Below are 7,472 nucleotides of genomic sequence, written 5' to 3'. Positions count from 1 at the left end.
CAAGGTTGTCAATTTGCACATAAAAAATTATTTTTACGCACTTATTTGAAAACAAAGAAAGATAAGGATATATTTATCGAATTCTCACGCTTTAAGTATGTTTAATATATTAGAATCATATTTATCTAAAATTCATTGGTTTTCATCTCAACGTGGAAATTCTTATTAACATTTAACATTAGTAACTAATTAGAATTAATCATAGGACCTTGAATAATTTATTTTAAGATAGTAAATCTAACGATTCAATTATCATTAATTTAACATAAGGAATTAAGTATTCTAACATTTTATTTTAAGGCGAAAATTATTCCAACCCTAAAGATATTAATCTAATCATGTAAAACCCAGAAATTTCATAGCTTTGGAAAATTATATTATTTTTCACTTAAACCTATTTTTACGTACCTAATTGTGAACAATTTAAAAGTAATGCTAGAGGTTATTAAACAATAAATGAAATGCAAATAAAATATGCACTAACTTATATATCCATTTTTCAGGGTTCTCACATCCTCCCCTCCTTACAAGAATTTTGTCCTCAAAATTCTCACCTTCTTGCATTTTTGGGCAACTGGCAATTTGGTGCTCGCTGCTACCACACCTCAAGCACTTTCCTCCCTTTTTCCAGCATTCATTCTCAATATGACCAGCCCTCCTGCAATACCCACAAGTTACCTGAGAGGTGGTCACACGGCCTCCTTGTGGGGCGTTCCTAGGCTGGTTCCTTCCACTTGGTCCCCCGCTAGTTCCATTATTTCTTTCTCCGCCACCTCTGGCACCAGCTCCTCTCGCTAGAGCGCCTCGTGGTGCCCCATGACTGTTTACTCCACCCGTTCCTCGACCCACTTTGGCCGGTGGAGCATTTGCATAAGTCGGCTCCCAACTGCTGCTAGGTGTAAATCTTTTCTTGGCCTGGAAAATTTTTACTTGAGCTCTGGCAACTTCAACCCTTTGAGCTCTCTCTACAGCCTCAGCAAATGTGTCTATCCGAACAGCAGCTAATCCCTCCTGAATTTCCACGTTTAGTCCCTGCACAAACCTCCTCACACGCCTTTGCTCCGTAGCTACCAATTCCGGAGCATAACGGGACAATTTTGTAAATTGAATTTCATATTCGGCGACACTCATCGCCCCCTGCCTACACTTGATGAAGTCATCCTCTCTTTTCTCTTGGATGAGAAGTGGAAGAAACTTGGCGTTGAACTCCCTTGTGAAGTTCGCCCAGGTCTTGGGAATATGATTCCTGTCCCAATTGACCCTGATTAGGTTCCACCAAGAACGAGCAGCTCCCTCAAACTGGAATGCTGCGAAAGTCACTTGCCTCTCTTCCGAATAATTTAGGGCGGCAAAAATATCAGAGATCTTTTCCCACCAACCTTCGGCTACCTCAGGTTCTGGGCCTCCGTAGAACTTAGGAGGTCCAAACTTCAGGAATCTCTCTAATGCCCGATCCTCAGAATCGATTGGGCCTCCTTGCTGATGCACCGCTCCATGAGCTTGGTGCTCAGTCATGCGCTCTAACACATCAGTTATTCTATTGATTGCGGTGGCCACTGGATCTCTGGCCACGTTTCCCTGACCATGGTCTGGGTTGACCTCAGGTTCCCTATTACCACCACCCTCGGGGTGTTGTCTAGTTGGTCTCCCACGTCCTCTACCTCTAACTTGGAGATCCATAGCTTAGTTATGCCTATTGATAAAAATAAAGTAATCAAGCAAAGATGTTGCTATTTATTTACTTGTTAATATTAAGTGAAGTTAACATGAATACCAAGAAAATAAAACACTTAAAGCATATATTCACATACCAAAGTTCATACAACTTTAAAAGCCAAACAATTCACGGGTACATTCATCTCCAAGAATAACCAACCTTGGAATTTCTAGTTAAAGCCTCAAGTCCCGTGTTCAAGCTCAGAGAATATGTACAACTGGCTTACTTAAGCGTCAAGTGGGAACCAAGTCAATTCACACTAGGACTGGCCATCTCCAGATGCAAATCAACTCAATCACCACTATTCCTCAAAGAAAATTTCACAAAAGGTCTCACTCAAGCAATCGATCCAAGATTCACATTCAATTTCATACATATACTTACGAAAATTACAAGCCTAGAGGATACCTCAAATCTTATGATTTACCCAGTCAAATTCGATCTTATAGATATCAACCAGTACTAATGTTCAAGAACTCAACTATCACTTTTCAAATCAATTCTTACACAATTCTCTTTAGTTTCTTACAATATAAGAAACCCTAGCGTGCAAACCCACTTAAAACAAACACTTCAATATTACTCAATCAATCATCAAGTATTAAGATCATATTCCACTTACTAAACAATCAAACTCCACAGTCCGGCATCTTATGCTTAAAGCCTAAGATACACTACAAAGATCTAGAGCCTAAGCTCTGATACCACCTGTGGCGGCCCCACTTCTCCCTAAGGCGAACCAGAGGGTTGGCGGGTCGCCTGCCCAACTCTCGCCAGGACTCACGCAAGCAAAACAATCAAACATTCCAATATAACTTAACCTAAAACACAATTCGCCATCCGAACATGCCAAACTTTCAAAAACTGGAATACTAAAACACGTTAACTTCAGAGATAACATGGCCAACAACATCTGAACATTCACGCTTAAGGTACAACTCCAACTAGCTTAACGTATAACTACCTTTATACATTACAAACCATGAAGTGGAATCATAAAAGTTAAACACTTTCATACAAGCCAAAACACAGGGTTTGCACTTTTCCAGCTTCAAGTGACAACCAAAACAAAGGTACAAGTACGAATCGAAGTACTATTTACAAAACGATAAGGTAGACTTCAAGTCTCTCGATTTCCAGGACCTGTTAAGGAAAACAAATATCGTGTGGTAAGCTAAAGCTCAGTGGTGCCCAAAACATGCAATTACATAGAACGAGTAGCAATTATTGTTTTCAACTAAAGTAAACAATTAAGGAAGCGTATAACAGCACAGGGTAGGATACAGGGGCTCTCAGGAGCCATTTTCCTTGCACTTGATCAAAATTACCTGCAGTTGACCCTCCATCAACTTTCGCTATCTAAAGTTCATGTAGATTCATTATTTTTTTTTTCTTAACACGCTCCAGCCAACTTACTTTCCCAACCAGGCCCGCACGAGAGAATTTGGTATTACTCGAGTATACCTTTTTATAGACTAGTCGAGGAATTCACCCAACGACGTTGCGCCCAACATGAGTTTATGATAGACTAGTCGAGGGATTCACCCAGCGACGTTGCGTCCAGCATGAGGTTATTATAGACTAGTCGAGGGATTCACCCAGCGACGTTGCGTCCAGCATGTAGATAGTGCAAGCAGGATATTCACGAAAATATTTCAAGCAAGTCACCACTCGAAAGAGCTAGTGTGATAAAGTACACACTGCCCACTTCGATGGATCAGAAACCCATTTTTCCAATTATCACATATCAAATCAAGAAAGCACTTTAATCAAGTAGGCATAGAACAAGCAGGGACACTCACCAAGAGTGGAGTTCAGATATCAAGTTGGGGATCGAATTCCGCGTCCTCGAAAAATCCTAAAAACCAAAATTTGAAACTATAAGTTTCTACTCAGTTTTTAAGCTTATAGTCATTGAGGTATATTTAATATACTACTAGTTCACTTTCCCTTAGACAAATCAAGAGTTCCTTAGATTAAAACTTGACAAAAGTAGAAGAGATATTTCTTATAGTTTTCCTTGAGGTACTTTTCTAAATTAAAGTAACTAGTATTATTTTCTTAAAATAAGTCGACAAACCTCTCAATATCAATGTTAGAAAGTTACTTTGAACATTTCTCTAAAGTTACGGCTTTTGCAAAAATTATCCTAAAAACTATTTTTCCTAAAATAGGGTTTCTTGTCGAGCAAGTTTCCCAGGCTTTTCACCAAAATTAGTAAAACTCGTATTTTGAAACTTTTCCTATTGTTAACTATCCAAGTGCAAAGCTTAAGGAAAGAAAAGGAATTAAAAAAAGACTTAGAGTTTTCAAAAGCTATAGAACTTATTTACTACAGCTATCAAGGCTAGTTTGAGCTAAAGGGAATTTTCGGGTTGAAAGTTTTAGGCAAAACACTAGATATTGAGTTTTATAATATAATACTAGCTGGAAAATATTTTTGATTACTTTGACCACAGTCACTCGATTTCGCAAGATCGATACAACTTCCACAGCTCCGATTCCGTTTCGAAATCATAATATGGATCAAAATATGGCAAAAAAAAATCACATAACAAATTACTAGGGCTTCGTCAATCATTAGCCCTAGATTTCAACAAGTGCATTTCTGAATAAAATAAAATGATCAACCAAGGCTTCATCAATCATTAGCACTTGGTTTCAACAAGCCCATCATAAGCAAATAAAAATAAAAGTAAAGCCTCCAAGACATTCCAGCAATTAACTTTCGTCACCCTGTAGTACTTATAAAATCATTCAAATGGCCAAGGGCTTCATCAATCATTAGCCCTTGACAAAATCAATTACTTCCAACCACAATTTAATCAAGAATTTAAACCACAAATAGGCTAAAATCTCAATCCAAAACCCAATTTCTGTTTCACAAAGAAACAGGACATTCATGCAAAACAGTCCACTTTAAAAATTCACAGACAGCAGTACACATGGAGGAAAAATACGAAATTTCTACATGACAAAGGCCTATGATTCTAGTTTCAAATGCCACTGACGGCGCCTTAAACGGATTTTCCTACACCAAGATATAAATATTTTATTGAGACTGGTCAGGGATATCCGAAAATCTGGAATTTCATTGGTCCACTTATGAAAAAAAACCACTTTTTCTTTTCTTTTCACACCAAAAGTTTTTATTCCAACCATCATATTTTTCTTATAGACTCCATGACAACATATTCCAGGCATTTCAATCTATCATGTATCAAGGAAAAATTTCCAAAATCCAAGTTGATATCTCAACTCAACATTCGGCTGTCTCAACAAAATTCCAGCATTCATGTACTAACCCTTTTGGTTCCATCATTCAATGTCCTAAATATTTCATTGCTAAACAACTTACACCACTTAAAACTTACAACTCCCCTGTATTTCTAAATCATCATTTTCCAAGGAAAATCCAGAAATAGATTAAAATTCCAAAAGAAAACAAATTGAAAATTTCTGATCACACCTCTCGGCTATCCAGAATTTTTCCAGCACTTAGGTGTGTTTTTTTTTTTTTTTTAAAACCAATTTTTCCTCGGCTAAATCATGGCTTAGATACCCAAACTAGTCATGCAAAAACTTATCTAGCTAATTAATATTTCCAATTCAAAATTTAACTTAAACAACAGCTGCAAATCCCCAAAACTTCCAGAAATTTTGTACAGCTAGCTTCGGTTAACATGCATGCAACAGATTGCATTTTTATTTTATTTTTTTTCTGGTTTAAACTTACTAATTAGCTGCATGCAAAACCTAATTAACTTGTTATTAATCATCTAATCATGGTTATAAGTTTAAACAACAACACTAAACCAAATCAGGTTGCAAAAATTTGAGCTAAGCTTTCGGCAGAAATTTTCTTAACCCAAACCAGAATTTTCTCTGTTTTAACACATCATCCGAATGCACAATTTTAACATGCATGATCTAAACATCAAGTTTTCACACAGCTAAAGGCACTTAAGTGTTTCAAATTGTCACAGGAAACAAAATGGAATTGCAAAAAAAATCACTTCAGCTTCTCGGCAGCAATATATCAGCCAAACAGAAATTTTCTAATGGTTTGTTTTCTACATCCGATTGTACAATCTGAACATGCAAGCTCAGGTGTAGCTTGCTCAACTAATAATCAACCTATTTTAGACCAGAAATTACCTCAGCTAGCAACTAATCCTTCACACGAAATTCCAGAAATTTCCTCCCTAGCTCTCGGCCAAGTGCAGTCGGTGATTCTGGTTTGATGAGTTGCGGCTGGGAGGTGAAGTGCAGCTTGGTTGAGGTTGAAAAATGACCACGGCTGGAAGAAGGAGGAGGTTCGATGGTCCCCTGGTCTCTCCCTCAGCTTACGGTTAGCAAGAAAAGAAACAAGAAGCTCGGCTCTCTCTCTCTCTTGCTCCCCTTTGTCGATGAAACCAAAGCTGCAGCCCTCACTCTCTCTTGTTCTCGGACTAAGGCAGAGGAAGAGCTGAGATGGTTTTGTGGAGAGAAAGTGTAGTGGCTGGAGTGAGGTTTTGCAGAGGAAATGGAATTGGTGAAGGTGGTGTCTCGGTATTAGAAAGGAGAAATGGTTTGCGGTTTGGTTTTGTACAGAGAAGGAAATTGAATTGTGTCTTAAGTTTGTGAAATGAAACGTGCAATAGAGGGAATAGTATTATGGTTTCAGCCGTGAGATAGAGAGGACGGTTTGGTGGTGCCGTTGTTTTAGGAATAGAGGTTTCGTGTATAGAATCGATTGCGTATAGAATTGGTGATAGTTGCGACAATTGAACTCGCGGTCATAGAATTGGTTTGGTTTGCATGGAATTGTAAGGGTATTTTGGTCTTTTCACTTTGCTCCCTAACCTCAAATTAATTTCTCAATTCTAACTTAATTCTAAAATTTATCCCCAAGCGTGATTCAAACGCCTAAATATACACTAATATAGCTAAACCATTTCTAACGAATAAATATCGATTAAACTTGACTATTAAAGTTCCTAGTAATACTTATTTTATTTAGCGATTAAATTAGTTATTAGAATTTTCAATTATTATTTCTCAAGAATTAGAGTTATTCCAACTCGAAATTTATCGATTTAATAAGATAAAGTCAAGTGAGATAATAATTAATCCAAGGTTGTCAATTTGCACATAAAAAATTATTTTTACGCACTTATTTGAAAACAAAGAAAGATAAGGATATATTTATCGAATTCTCACGCTTTAAGTATGTTTAATATATTAGAATCATATTTATCTAAAATTCATTGGTTTTCATCTCAACGTGGAAATTCTTATTAACATTTAACATTAGTAACTAATTAGAATTAATCATAGGACCTTGAATAATTTATTTTAAGATAGTAAATCTAACGATTCAATTATCATTAATTTAACATAAGGAATTAAGTATTCTAACATTTTATTTTAAGGCGAAAATTATTCCAACCCTAAAGATATTAATCTAATCATGTAAAACCAAGAAATTTCATAGCTTTGGAAAATTATATTATTTTTCACTTAAACCTATTTTTACGTACCTAATTGTGAACAATTTAAAAGTAATGCTAGAGGTTATTAAACAATAAATGAAATGCAAATAAAATATGCACTAACTTATATATCCATTTTTCAGGGTTCTCACACACACTACAACTCACAAACTCTAATTGAAGAGGTTTTATGGAGAAATTGCAAGTTTCAATGGTTGGTTTTGATGATTTGGAGCAAACTTGAAGAGTTTTCTTCCTTGTGCTTAGAGTAAGAGAGAGAG

At 36.5% G+C, this 7,472-nt stretch overlaps 1 long non-coding RNA gene across 1 annotated transcript; it reads right to left on the bottom strand.

The window, feature by feature from the left end:
- Positions 1–2,587: 2,587 nt before the first annotated feature.
- LOC140007460 (uncharacterized) lies at positions 2,588–6,296 on the bottom strand. The gene is made up of 3 exons (XR_011814772.1): positions 5,876–6,296; positions 3,520–3,575; positions 2,588–2,860 (listed from the first exon to the last, which is right to left on the bottom strand). It is a non-coding gene; the product is annotated as an uncharacterized lncRNA (long non-coding RNA).
- Between the last annotated feature and the right edge of the window lie 1,176 nt (positions 6,297–7,472).

Source organism: Coffea arabica, chromosome 5c (assembly GCF_036785885.1).
Source record: "Coffea arabica cultivar ET-39 chromosome 5c, Coffea Arabica ET-39 HiFi, whole genome shotgun sequence".
NCBI lineage: Eukaryota > Viridiplantae > Streptophyta > Magnoliopsida > Gentianales > Rubiaceae > Coffea > Coffea arabica.
Note: the sequence above shows the minus strand (reverse complement) of the source record. Positions and strands in the feature narration are given on the sequence as shown.